A 15,189-nucleotide genomic window follows, 5' to 3' on the forward strand; every position below is an offset into this window, starting at 1 on the left:
GCAGCTTTGTGTCACTTGCATGAACACATATGGAGCAAAATTGATGAACCGGACTGACGACGACCCCGCGTGACCTCACTTATCATTGGAGACTTGATCTGATCAGTCACTTTAAACAATTCCTTAATCACTCTCATGCTCTCATCTGAGGGGTCAGACAAGGCTGGAGACAAAACAAAATGTGACGTGCATTTTTCTCCTTGTGTGTGACACAGTGCAGACAACAGTTTGGCTTTTATGAACCGAATGATCAGAGCTAATGGTGCAGCTGCAGTGTTTGCTCCTGGCTGCTACTATTCATTTTGGAAGGTGCTGGTCAGGCAGACGGTCACATTTGCATTCCTATAGATGCTGGTATCAAAGCATCACTGCATGACCCCTTCATGACCAACAGCACCGGTTAGTCTCCGCTAGTATACTAATAACAAGTGTGCCTGTTTGGGCTAGTGTGATTCAGTTAAAGGACCACAACAAAAAAATAAAGGCAAGATCTGACAGGAAAATACAAATTATAGTATATGCAGTAGAGTATGGTGCTGGAAAAAATGTGACAAATCTATCAAGTTTGGAACTCTGTGGCACATCACACGTAAACGTACTGTACAACACACTGGTCACTTTTTTTTTTTTAAATCATGGTATAATCAATGTTTTGCTGTAAACTGACATTTAATGATGGGGAGGCATCTTGTAAACAGCAAAAGTCATCATACAACTTCTGACTGGAAATTACAGATTTGGTTGACTACAATAAAACCTCAAACCGTATTGCTGTTTCTGAGTATAGTTAATTTTTCAGCTTCTCTCATCTGATGTGTGCTACAACAACAAATAAAAGGACAAACGGTAAAAAGAGACAAGACCGCAAAAACAACAACAACATCAGGTCAGACACAAAACATGGCAGAAGAAAGAGAGATGTGTGCGTGTGTGTGTCTAAAAAAGATCAATTTGTTTTCATGAGACTGCGGGTATAAATTAACTCCCCAGTATGCAGCGAATGCAGGTGGTTTGGGGTGAAGTCACAGGGAATTGGGGCAACACGTCAGACATACCTTTTGATTATTTAGTCTTGTGCATTTTTAGCACATTTCCTTGCGTCTTTCAAACATAAAAATTCATTGTGGATATTTTGTTTCGATTTCTAACTTGGGAAACAAGTGCCTGGGGTAGCCTATTTAGATTTTTTGGTGTTCTAAATAAAACTTAAAAAAAAAATGCTTTGGCGCGTGCATCTATTTTTTTCCACAAGGTCAACATTAAAGTAACTAGTCACTGATCATGCTAAGTTAACAAAATGATGAAAGAGGAGAAAGTTGTAGTTTAAATGAAAACTCAAAACTGAACTCTTTGCATCTGTGAGTGACTTAAATAGTTTATGTTGAAAAAAGTGCTGATTTGTTGTTCCTAGATGTAATTTCTTGACATAATTAAGACAAATAATGTCTCTTCCCACCATTTTCCCTCCTCTCAAGATCGAAATTGGACTTTGTCACGCTTAGTCACCAGACTTAGCTGTAAAAGAACAGAGTGGCCATTGAGAGAGATGCCAGTGAGTGATGTGCTACTGTGTTGAGGACTTGTCCTCTCTTCTCTGGCGCTGACCAGCTTGCCCCACCCCTTCCCTAAAACCAGAAGACTCTCCATCACTTTACCCAGTGACCTGAAACCACAGGGCCAAAAAAACCTAAGCAGAACCTCCGTCATCATAATGAATCCAATTTTATGCCTGAGAGCACAAGGCCTGCACATACATCCATTGCAACTGTAAATTATTTGATATTAATACTAATTAACAAGAGCTGTCAAAATGAAGACTGTGCCTCCCTCAAAGAAGAAGAAAAGACCACACACTGTATAAAGAGGACAAACGTACTGTGAAATACAACAGCCGCTCCTCTCATTTAAAGCAAACTGTCAAAAACAAACGCAAGGAGGTCGATGGGTATTCTATTACACTATGAAGTATACACAGTAGTTTATGAAAATATCCATATAATTGACTCCACTCAATGGAAGCCATTAATTCCTGTCCCCCATTAAGTAGTTTAAATGATCCTGTAAAAGGCCATACATCTCCCGATGCCCTTTATGAGATCAGCACCACATCCCCCCTCACATCTTAATCGACCCTGCGTCTCATTCTGCCTCCATTTCTGATTGAGTAGAACATTTGTTTCATTGCAAAAGGTTTGAGGGGTCCGACCTCATAGTACATTTCAGCAGTGGGAGGCCATGGGAACTCTTCAATCTCTTCCTCTCAGCATGTTTAAATGCTGATGCAGGATCTGCATACCAAGGTGGCTCCATCCATAGCTCATTACTTCCAGCTGTTAGCAGGCTAATCGCACGCACGTTGGCTTATAGAACGTCTGCTTTCGCCAAGTCACAATAAATTAAAATGGAGGCAGAGTTGGAATGTGCATTTGATTTTTCCTACAGCAGTCACTTTGTCCCTTAGAACTTCAACTAAACACCGATAGCACAAAAAACACTGTCTGAAAAGTCAATTTAGTGCAATAAATAAATTGGTTGTAACAATTACAAAAGGTTAGGGGCGATGGCAGTGGCATGTAGGATTAATTAAAACCTAGTCACTGGTGTGCCTGTGACACGCAGCCACACGATTACACTCACTGTGTGAGAAGAATCTGCTCCCACAAGTCATTTCCTTCCCCATTGAGGGGAGCTAAATGGAATGGGGTCTTCAGAGAAAGGCAACTTCTCAAAGCCATGAACCCAAAGAGGAAGGAAAGGGGAATGAGGTGAAGAATAAACTTTTGAATAAGAGTGTAATGAATGCATTTCAACTCAGTGATGCGCTAGACCCGTTGAGGAGTTAAATGATCTAAAGCAGTGTAATCCTAAGCTCGTGCAGTCTAAAAGTAAAAATGATGTGTGTGTGTCTGTAAATACGATGGCACACAACACTCGGCTTAAACTAACATCTGGCAATGTCCCTGCATCCAGCTATCTACTTTTTTCTTAGGATCCTTGGTAATCCCCTTTTTTCCCCCGCTAACAATATACTGTGAACATTTAATATATTTGCTGTTCAGCATTCACAAATTTTTAAAACTCAGTTAATCACAGTTTGGGGCTTAGGTCAAAGCAATTAAAGTCAATTTGGCTGTATTTATTGGAATTAAGTGTTGGATATAACAAGATTTTTCTTTTTTTTATCTGAGAAGTCCTGTTTTGTCTTGAATGCACCTGATGCACTATCAAAACTAAGACAAAGGCTGTTTCTGTTTCTCTCGATACAATTTAGAGCAAGTTGAAATGCAAATTGAAAATTCATTTTCCCTGTACTAAGACTGTTGACAAATGTTAGACAGTAACCACTGTTTGTTTATTGCTCCTCGTTACATTTTTCTTTCTATCTTCTTTGTTTATTGTGCAGTTTCCTGTAGTTTTGATTCTCACACTGTTTTTATATGAAAAATACCCCGGATTTTTCTCACTTTAAGTCATGCATTAACTTTGATTATGAGCAAAAGGCGATCTCTTTTCTGAACTGTAAAAATAAATGTTGAAAAAGGTAGCAAGGGGATTGATCATTTGAATATGACACAAATCATAGATGACAGATTGATAAGGAACGTTCAGCTGAAGAAAGCAATTTGATATGCCTGTGAACATTCATTATCCAAGCAGTTTTATTCTCAGGGCAATCAGATTTCTGGCTACTCTTAGACAACCAGAACAGACCGGATACAAATGAAAGCCCTGATAACGCTGACACGAAGCTTCACAATTTGGATAAAAATGTATTTCAACCAGAAGCAGAAACTTTCCATTTTCATGCTAGACACTGGCATGAGACGAAACTGACGTAGATAAACATGACCATAATCTTCTATTATTGCATTAGAGATGCCAGGAAAGGCACATTGACCAAATTATGGAACTATCAGAGGGCTTTGGTTGCATTTAATGCAGAGCCCACCTAAAAAGCTTTACAGGAAATTGATTTAAATGAAATATTGAACAATAATAAAGCTGAGCTACGACATATCGTTATAGTGTATAATCTAGAAATGTAGCCTATGTCTTACACATTCCTCGACATATCACACAGCCACATGTTCCCAGAATAGTGTTCATGTGACACGGTGGGTGCCTTTTGTGTAAAGTCACCAGAAGTTGTCAATGACACCACAAGCTCAGTCATTAATCACACAGTCGTCCGGTTGGGTGTATACATGACACAAGGGCAGGGTTGCAATAGAAGGGGGCTGAGCTCTGCAACATGGACTCTCACCCCTGGAGCCCCATTGGACTTGAATGAAGAGAGGTCCTACACATTCATGTTACCAGGTCACTAATCAAATTATGTTGATATCCAGGGACAGCACACAGGACAAGAGAATTCATTTAGCATCCTTTGCTCGCAGCTATTGTCTCTGCCAGGGCATCGGAGGGTCTGAGCTAAATGAGTAACCCTGTCTCTCAATTTATTAAAGTCCTTTCAAATGAATGCATGCCTTTTCAGACAGGCATTGATTTAATTCAACAAAGAGAGATAATTTGAAACTTTGATGACAGCTTTGTCACAGCAAGAAGCGCTATGCAAATGGAAATCAGCACTATGGGCCATATGGCCATGAATGGGGGGGGGGGGCAAAATACCATCCTCAAAATGGCTACTAATATATACGGCCGATGAATTATTGTACACTACAGCAGAAAAAGAACGACGATATGAGAGCTGTCACTCCGTTGGTAAATGTATGCATTTGTTGCAGGTCCCCTGAGGTGACAACAACAGCGTGCTATGTCAGACATGGCTCTCTGTTGGGGCTCTTACACATGAGCATGTCATTCATGTATATACCACAGTCCCAAAGGGATACCGTACCTTTGCTGTGTAGCATTTTAATTAATCCCCTGATGACAGATAGGATCTGGCAGGATATGCATGTCTTACGGCTGGGGTGAGGGGCTAGTGAGGATCGACGAACACAACAGTGAGGTTAATGCCAAACGCACCCGCCGGCGCAACGCAGCGAGCAGCAGGTCCATTCTTGGACAGGTGCTCCTTCTGAGGTCACTCAGTCACCAACTCCCAAACCACACAAAGCTCCCGTCTGTCATTACTAATCGAGTCCACACAGGGCCAGAAAGGAAAGGCGTCCACAATTTTTTGGGAATGTGTACAAACCAGCCAAACACAATTTTTTTAGCATTTTAGAGCCTCCTCTAAAGAGAAAATGGTTTGGATTGGTGGGCTTTTCAATTTCTGGTCATAGTTAATATGATCAGCTTTAATGCAGATTTGACACAGAGAAGACGATATATTATCATAATTGGTTTCCTTGCATTAAGAGATGTGTCATTTTCCTTCACAAATTCAAAGCAGGCATTATTTTAATGTAAAGTTGGTCAAATTTAGATTTGCTCCATCAAGAAATCCTTGACAAATGCAAATTTTCTAGGAGGATGATTAATTGAAACCTTTGTGTTAACCAGTGTTTCATGCCGTAACTGGGCCATGGTGGGTGATTACACATGCTGGCAGTAACATTAATTGCGGGTTTGCCTATTCATGCTTACCCAAGTACAGCTCAAATACTGTGAAGGTTGTCTCATTGATGGAATTGCCCTGACATATGAGACATGAGATTTTAGATTATACTGAATATATTATACATTGATTATAGAAATTCAAGACACTATCAATCATGTGGATATTGGATAAAAAAGCAAAGCTGGTGGTAAAAATACCTGAGTGGTCCCGCACTTCACCAGTCCATTCCATTTCAGACTTGGACCTCATTTTAGTTGACGACCGCCATTGCGCTAGGCCTCGACACTTACATGGCACAGCCAAGTGATTATCAAGTGCTTAAAGCTATGTAAAGACGGGGCCACACATCATAAACCTCTGATATTAATTAACATGGGTTATTCACTGACTTTATTGGCTGATGGCATTTTAATCGACACTTGACAATGAACAAATTCAGAAAGTGCACAACATTCTAGGAAGGTAAAAATTAATGTGTTTGAGCCAGACTGAAGCAGAAGAGGAGAAAAATAGCCTGACCACCACAGGAACACCAACAAAAGGTGTGTGTGTGTGGGGGGGGGGGGCGCTGTCAATATAAGACAAGGATAGCACGGAGCCCATGGCACACAACCATGTGACTTTGTTTTGGAAATGTAGTGAAGTTAAAGTGCTCGAGTCAGTCTCAGTCTTTCGAGAAACCTAGTTCCAAGAAGGTCATCTAATTTGTGTAGAACAGGCAACGCTTGTTCTGTATTTGGATTCCGCTTGCAGTGGCTCACATAAATTATTGAGTCTATTTTGAGTTGCAACAATGCTATTAGGCCTTGAGAGACAGCAAGATAGTGAGAGCGAGCGAGAGATCTAAAATGCGCTTAGTAGTTCCAGTTTGGAAACCCATTTAATACAATTATTATCCATTACTGTAGTAATTTAACGGACTTTTTGGCAAACAACACGGCGTGCTAACTTTCCAAATCACAGTTTTCAACTTTTAGGTTTTGAAATTATCCGCGCACCAGTGGATTTAGCTTTAATGTGACTTCATAAGTTATTTATATAGTGTTTTACATAGCAGGTCAATTGCTGTTTGGGAACCTTCTGGGCATGCCAAACTCAATATAATTACTCCGCCTGTGGTATTTTGCATCAATTGCAGTTTTAATGCGGAAAGCCCCAAGTGCCTTTGCATTGTTTTTATTAGGGTTTCAAATGAGACTCAATGAACACAACAGTTTTGAGAAGCAAAAGTTCAGTAGATGTATCAACTAACTGGATTTTATTAGAAACATGAATACATTGTTTGATGCCGCAACCCAATTTATTTTAGAAGAGAGTTTCATTGAGGATTTCAGTTTATTATAGTAAAAAACACTGTGGTGCTGAGCCATGAGTTGACCACCACAGAGGAATGCTGTCAATACACGTTAAAGAAAAATATTTAGATTTGTTTTCATATATTTTTTGGTAAAGGTGAAAAGGAAATTGCCTGAACATTTCTACTGCATCATCATCATTTGGGATTGTCACTACAATAAAATGTATTTAAAAACTATGCAAAAGCCTAATGTGTTGCAATGTGCGTGTTAATGCGTAGGCTGGAGTGAAGAGATGCTTAAAGGCTCCATACAGTAAGCTGAGAAGCATGCACCCAGACAAACATTTCCCAATTACCTTTCAAGCAGGATTTTCATTAAGTACTTTCACATAAGCGTCTGACTGGCTGCTCTTAGTCTCCTCAGCCGTCTGGAGATAATCAAATACACGGACCGTCTCCAAAACCATTTTAGCCCCCCCCACATTATCGTTAATCTGGAAGGCCATCTCATCGGCATTGTGGTGCATGAACAATGCCGGGGATATAAATTAAATTTTCAGCAGTTACCACTTGAATTGGTGATCAAGTGTAGCATCTGAAAGATGAGGGCTCCCCTGCATTGTTTTGTTATCTGGGCATTCCAATGAGCTCCAGAATACGATTAATAAAGCTGTAGGCTGGTAGGAATGCAGGTGTGAATCACACTTAAGTCAATGCTAAAAGATAAGCAAATGTTATTTGGACTGGGCGATGTGCATCATATGGTATTCTTATGCTTTTGTGTGAATACTTGACAATATAGTACAATTAATATAGTGTCACAATAGAGTGATTTCATGTTTTCTGTGTATTCATTACTCAGTATTCAAGTACTAGAATATGAATATGTGATTTGTTTCTTCGTAGAATTATGGAAGGCAGTATCTGCTTTATTTTGAGAGGAAAATACAATAAATCTTTATGTGGTGCCTTCATAACAGCTTTTGCCATAACAGCACTTTACAAATCAAATTACGGTTATGGCATAAAACAATATTTTTGTTCTTTTCTTGCTATGTCTAACAATCTGTATAAGGACTGCGCATGAAGCACGATGTATTTTTTGGAAGAATGTGAAAAGAGATTCAGTCATGTGGCAGCTGGATTTACAGGGTGTGGGTGACTAAAAGCAACATAGACTTTATCTGCAATAAAAATGAGATTACGACAAATTAAATGTGAAGAATATTCACACCAATATATTTCCCCAACACTGCTTTTGGTATGTTACTTGGCTAATGCACACACACAAAAACACTGCTTTCCATTCAACCCCTCCACCATCCAAAAAAAAAGAGGGCGAGCTAAGATATGAAAGCCCCTATTTGTTGCCCTTTGTGCTGCGGCCATTTCTTTCGGTGCACATGCTGAAGTTGCTCACCAGCTAAACACATACTTGCAGTTGTTCGGATGGTGTCATAGTAACAGCAAAAAGCAGGCAGCCTTTGTGGAGAATCTTACTGTAAATATGTTTAAGGACAGCTTGCCAGCTCACCGATGAAGATGTGAATGGCAAACAGTTACAGGAAGCTGAATTAAGGTTGCACTGTGAACAAAAATGTCCCCAAGTTAAATTAAGGAAGAACGGCTGCTCCACCTGGGTATCCGTTTGCGTCAAAGTCCCTACATTGTATACGGCCTTTCAGTTCCACCCATTTCCTGGGCTTTTGTTTAGGTAAGGTTTGTGGCAAAATACAGAAAAGGGTATGGATAATGGGAAAAGCAGATGTGACTCCAGTCCAAACCTGGTATCCCTTACACTCTTTGACTCTTCAGGGGACTAAACTTAATTTAATCACCGTTGAATTAGATAATTTATTTTCTTGAATTCTAATCAATTCATTAGCACAGAGCGTAATTGGTTCGACAAGGGTTTTAAAATAACCAGTGCAGATTTAATTTTACAAGTGATCTTGCACTGTCATCTGCGTTATGCATGGAGAAGGGGCAAAGGCAGGTGTGTTCAGGGCGATGGGGGTGTGTGGACAAGTCAGCTTCAGCATAAAGCAGCGACGCCCCCGCTTCTTCGCTGCTGGACACAGACTTTAAGACCCCCTTCCAGGACACAGTGAACTGATCCTGATTATCCCAACGGGCCTAATCCTCAGAGGCCAACACTGGCTGGTTGTTCACCCACCTACCCCCAAAAAAGACTCACTTGAGTGGGCAGAGAATCCCAGATAGCATGTCCCTAAACTGTGAAAAGTCTTATTACAATAGGGAGAAAAAAAGCAGACCAAATCCACCCTTCTTCTTCATCCCCCTGCCTGCACATGGGGGTGCCCCATCCCCACAGTCACACTCGGGAAAGCAAAGGAGCGCAGCCTCATCCTCGGAATCCTACTCAATATCCTGGGATTAGCTGTGGCCCCTCTCAGTGCCCCTTCTCTCCCTCCTGCTAAGGCTAATACAGGCTGGTCAGACCCATTGTAAAAGCTCACCCGCAAAAGAGAAACAATCGAATCAACTATTTAAGTTTAATCTCTGATGGGCTTATTGCCATTTTCTCCTGCCTGCACCCAGATGCCATTGAATAAAAGTTTTGCAGGTTGAGTAACCGGCCAAATCAAGGGTAAGACTAATAGATTTCATGGAGCAAGGTTGCAGTTATACAGTGGATTTTGTTGAGCAGCATTCATCAACTTCTTTTAAGTGAAACTGTCCTGTTAAACTGCTGCTTGGTCTTGGCGACAGTGCTGCAGTTCAGTTTGAGGGCCTTGGGATTTTTTTTTTTTTTTGTAGACTAGGCAATCTTTATGTGGAGCAACCGTTATTCCGCCCCTCCATCTTCTCAGAGTGTTTTTTGCAATGAGATGCCATACTAAAATTGCAATGAACAGTATGTGTGTAAGAATTTTTTTTTTTTTTACACAACTGCTCACTATTCACGTTTAAACTGGTGTCACGTGACCTCTGTGTTTCAATGCTACACATCTATCCCAAGTTGTTTTACAAAGAAAGCAGAAATTGCAGAAAGCAATTAATTCTTTGGGTTTGGCTACAACCTGTGATGACATGGCCAATGATGTCATTTCATCAAGGTGCAGTCAACTTGAGCCATTTTGAGGCAAACAAAGCATGTTAATTAGAGTTTTCCCAGGCATCATGCCAGTTAAACATTGTGGCTCTAAAATGGCACCTGCAAAAGCTGAGTTGCTTGACATCCTGTTTTGCGGTTGCTTGCCAGTCTCCTTCCTGTTACAGTGGGCATTGTAATCTAATTATTGGATGGATTCAGATAAAAATCACAATACATGCAAGTGCATACTATATACACACACGCACACACATGCTTCCCATAAGATAAGTGTAGGTGTGTTAAATAAAAAAGCAGAGCAGGGAAAAAAAGTGCTAGCTGAGTGTAAGGCAAAAAACAGGAACACAAGTGCCAAAATGAGTTTCAAATAGAGTGGAAGTTTGTACAGTGGCACCCATTCAAATGTGCCCAATGGGGGACATGTGAGAGCTTTACTGCACCCTATTCTGATGATGCAGTTTAGAAGCACTGGAGGAAGAAATTGAGTTTAGTCCAACAAAAAGGCTGAGTTAATATGTCGTCTGCAGGGAACGGAAGCTACCTCAGCCCGATGGGTAAAGACGAGCCAAACGGTCTTTAGAAGAAATACAGCAGATGTGAATCTCAGATCATACCAAGCCATTGGTTTGGAGACATTAAATAAGACATTTGAACAAAATGCTTACAATATACTGAACAATGGATCATTCGTTCAACTAAAACAGTCTTGAATATCCTTTCAGGAAGATTCTCAGAGGTTGCGATATAAAAATGAACAGACGTCTTAACTCAATCCAGAAGAATAACATCAGACCTTGTACACGTCAATGATTGCATCTCGACATTTAACTACATTGCACAACTACATTTCACGGAGCCAAATGAACTGAATTCAAGACGGCTATTCAAAAGACTGTTCCATGTAAGATCAGAAGACAGTTGGTGTTTCTTCACAAAGGTGCAGCACCTCTCCAATACCTAGCCAAAGCTAAATCTATTGTTCATCAAACCACAAATATGCTCATTTTTCCTCATTTACTGTACAAGCCAGGCAAGCCAACTTTATTTTCTATAGTAGCCTACCTTTAAAAACAGCAGCCACTATTAATACCAGAGTGTGGTGCTGTTTGGAATGGAGTACGAGAAGAAACGAAGGCAAATTTCAATGCATCAAAAATATAGTTTTTCGCATGATGGTGTTTGGCAGCATCCCTTATGGAAAACTTGAGGGCAGATTTGGAACATTTTCATGTCAGATGGTAAGAGTAACCTGTTCCAGCTCAACCCACACAGTGCGGTTTCACTTTACGGCTTAACGTGGAGGAAGGAGTTTGCATCAACCAAAACAACTCTGCAATAAAAAGCCCAGCAAATATAAAAAGCAAAGAATCTTTTTGCTGAAAAGCATGTGATTTATTCATGGCCTTTAGACTCAGCCTTTCAGATGAAAGCTTATGTGAAGGAGAGCATTAACATTACATGTGCAGGTGCTTTTATGGGTCCTTATCTATTACTGCTGATTTACATTTGTCAGCAAGCGAAGCGCTGAAACCAAAGCTGTATGGACGGATCGTCTTCACAAGCAGGCTTACTTGAAGTAAAGCAGAAGAGACCTTCAATGTTGGCTGGCAGAAAAGCACATTAGCTCTGTTTTATTAGACATGTAAAGTGTTGAAAATTCAACAACATACATTGAAATAAAGAGGATTGTTTTATACATAAACCGTATGTGCCCAGATCAAGAAAAAGGAAGAGTCTTCTGCAAATTGTAAATGAATTTACCCTCCTCCAATGCCCTTTGCATGAACAAAAGGTCCATTTAGATCTGTTTAGGCTTGTCTACTTTTAAAAAACACAAGAGATTTTTGTAAAGAGAGTGTGGGTGGCCTCATCAAAACAGCCAAAAATTTACAGTGCCAGAAATGAGATGTCAGATGTTACTAAAATAACTATTGAGTTCCCATTTCGCCCAATTTTTACTCTGCATGAAACACAATGTAATGATAAATCAAACGGACTTTCCATTGCAAGGAGAAATAAGCCATATGCAGAATTTCCATGACAACCAGATAAATACGCAAGTTAAATCAATAAATGCGTTATTAGCGTTGAGATGCCACTAAAATCAACTTTGAAGTTATTATAAAGGGGCTTAATCCTGGGAGCTCAAGAAGCCTCTGTACTGCAGGGCGCCGTCATCAGAATTTTGTGTTACTAGTAAAAAAAAAAAAAAAAACGTCATGTTTATAGTACGAGTGAAGAAAATAGACTGAGCGCTTAAAAAAGCGGTCTCTTTTTAAAAACAAGTACAAGACAAGAGTACAGTAAAAATATATGTAAAGTTGTCTTTCATTTTCCCCTCCAATGGGGCAAAATTGAAACGAGGAAACAAAGAAGCGCTTCTTAGCGAGAAGACAAATTAATGTTACAAAATGAATGCAAATATATTCAGATTCCTTCTGTCAGCCTGTAGTCTTTTTTTCCTCTAAACCTTTTGGTCTTTTAAAACTGCAGGCAGAAAAAAAACAGCAAGCTGTTTAAGATTCATGAAAGATTTATTTAATTCACCAGGCAGGGAGCTTTCCTGACAACCTTTTACTTTTCTCAGTCGAGTGCTGCCAGTTTGAAATTCATCGGGACCGCATTGGACATGATGTACCGTATATTCCATGACAGATGATCCACCTACATCTTCCACGCGTTTCTCCTGAGATTGCTTTGATCACCTGTTTAAGTGTTTGTCTTCCCACTTTCAGCAAACATTGTCACTCATTGTGACTAAAGCATGCATATCCACTTAAAGCTCAAATGCTTTTATAACATGACCGATTGAATAAAATTGCAGCCACTTTGTCACAGCCAACAACTCAAAGACACCATCTTGATGCTGGTTTGGTCACAAAATGAAAGGATACATCTGGTTTCCCACTATTGTTTGCCTAACCCTTACCGCTCAATGGTTTCAGCACGGTTTACCTAATTAATTAACCAGATGCTAAACGATTTCATTTTTTCATGCACGGGTACATATGGAATTAAATATAGGCACAATTACAGTATTGCTACTTTGTTCCTCAAAACTCCAATAAACAAAATTTTTAATTGATTTTTTGGGATGGGGGGGATGTCACAGCAAAACTAGTACCAAACAATCAACAGCTCAACACTTCATCAACCATAGTCGCCAAACCCTGGACACCATGCTATTCACAGGGCTAAGTATAATAAGCAACCCCACACGTTTGAAACTCTGTAGAATACAAGACAACATCATTCTAGGGCTCATTTTTTCTTTTCATCCTTGTGTGAAGCATTACCGCAACTGCTTTCAGAGGCCAGCCGAAGACCAGCTGTCTACGCACTTGCATGGCTGTGTGAGTGACAAGGAGATGCAGTGAGAGGCACTGAAGCGCTCATTGTAGAAGAGCTTCTTTGAAATCCTCCCGTTTCTTTTCTTCAAACCCAGGCAGCGCAAAAGTATCTACACCCACCGTAACTTCCTCTTACACAAGGGTTTCCATAATCGACTCTTTGGAGCATGCACAGAGCTGAAATGTTCGCCTCAAATTTCATGATTTGGTCTTTTCTTTTTTTATAACCACATTTAAATCCAGCTACAGGTTATCCCAAGCTTTGTTTAGCTTGGAATTAGCTTCTCAGTCACCGTGTGTGGTCATAAAGGGGCAGGGGTGTGTGGAAACAAATTCCTAGGCTTAACCTAAATGAGCAGTGCATTTACAAACACCCAAGCAATCTCGGTTTGACCCTAAAGTCACAAGCTTTTCGTAAACACAATACCAATTAGGGTACCTTGGAAAATAAAGAGGGTTATTTAACTCGGGGAGTTAAACTGATTTCAACCATCTGTTTTGGAGAGCTTAGCCTCTGACTGTCTCCCTCTGTCTAGGTGTATTTGGCGACAAGAAGAAATCCAAACAAGAGCACTCAACCAGGAAACGAATCAGGCATGTCGAACACCAGGCTTGTCTTCACGTAGGCCATATGTCTCAAAACCTATGTAGATGTTCTGAAAAAGGGGTTAAAAGATCATCCTCATCAGTGGCAGGAACCCCGCTGAAACTTTCTAGTCAAGAACTTTGAGCAAATATTGATATTTATGGAACAGTCAGATAGAAAATGTATTTTGTGCAACATGTTTGGCAGACATTGATTGATTAGAAGTCAACACAGGCTCAGTAAACAACTCGCTTGTTATCCCCAAACCACAGTAGTTTCAGTATGAATAATTTATTGATGTATTGTTTGTCTTAAATATATCATTTTTTCCATGCTGTATTACAAAGGGCCTATTCACATCATACTGCCAGTGCCAGAGGTATGTTTTATTACAATTGTGAGCAATGAAACAACCAAATGAAAATAATTGGAATGCTCCTTTTTACTGTCACCCTTTTCGCAAACTTGCCTTTATAGTACCCTTGTATACAAATGGTTTTGTTTACTTTTGCACAGCTCATTTTGTTTTCCCATTCTTGTTAGCCACCTTAGCCATGCACATGCTGCAGTACATAAAAAGCAACTACTATTACTACCATCATGATATATTGCGGTGCCTCAAATGTCACAGGGAATTGAGAAATTTCACTGTAAAATATTTGTAAATGAATCTGTGCACAGTCGCATTTAATGAGAAGAACGCCGGCATTTATTTTAGGATAAACTGATACGCACTAACCCACTACAATTTATGTTTAAAAATGTGAACAAGTTAAGGATTACACAAACTTTTCAAGGTTAAACACAATGGAGATATCAGGAGAGCATGTTTCAATAGTTCCCTGCTGCTGAGTTAGTGGCGCAAACCAAATTACGTGGCATTAGTCTCTTTTGCAATTATGCCTTCACTGTCTTTGCCGGCCTGTCTTTCTTGCTTGCTTGTATTACACTACCCTTAATAGCACCAAACTGATCAGCACTCCCCGGAGGCACTCTCCGTTAGCCAAGTGTCGAACGCCTCTTTTCTCAACACCCCTCTCATGCCTGAGAGGAGTGAAGAAGCACCTTGATGATATCACTCATATTGAGTTTCAGAGAAGTCATCGCTCACCATTTGTGGGACTAGCAGTGCAGGTGGTTGAAGGGGGTAAAACTGAGCTGATAAGAATCTCCTCCCTCTTTGTCTCGGAGTGGTGACCTGCACTGCTGGGTCAAAATCCTGACAAGCTAACTGCTATAGAGGTGTTGAGAAATTGAAGGATGATGTCAAATGGGCTATAGAGTTACTATGATGTGGTCGGTTGGACCGCATATTTGCTTAATTGCCTGAGGCCTTAAAAAAAGGTGATC

At 40.2% G+C, this 15,189-nt stretch overlaps 1 protein-coding gene across 5 annotated transcripts in view; it reads right to left on the minus strand.

Moving 5' to 3' along the window:
• macrod2 (mono-ADP ribosylhydrolase 2) overlaps positions 1-15,189 on the minus strand; it is a 280,346-nt gene that overhangs the window by 252,110 nt on the left and 13,047 nt on the right. The window lies entirely within an intron of this gene.

The sequence above is a fragment of the Syngnathus floridae genome, chromosome 9 (genome assembly GCF_059516105.1).
Source record: "Syngnathus floridae isolate MCC-2025c chromosome 9, RoL_Sflo_1.0, whole genome shotgun sequence".
Taxonomy (NCBI): Eukaryota; Metazoa; Chordata; class Actinopteri; order Syngnathiformes; family Syngnathidae; genus Syngnathus; species Syngnathus floridae.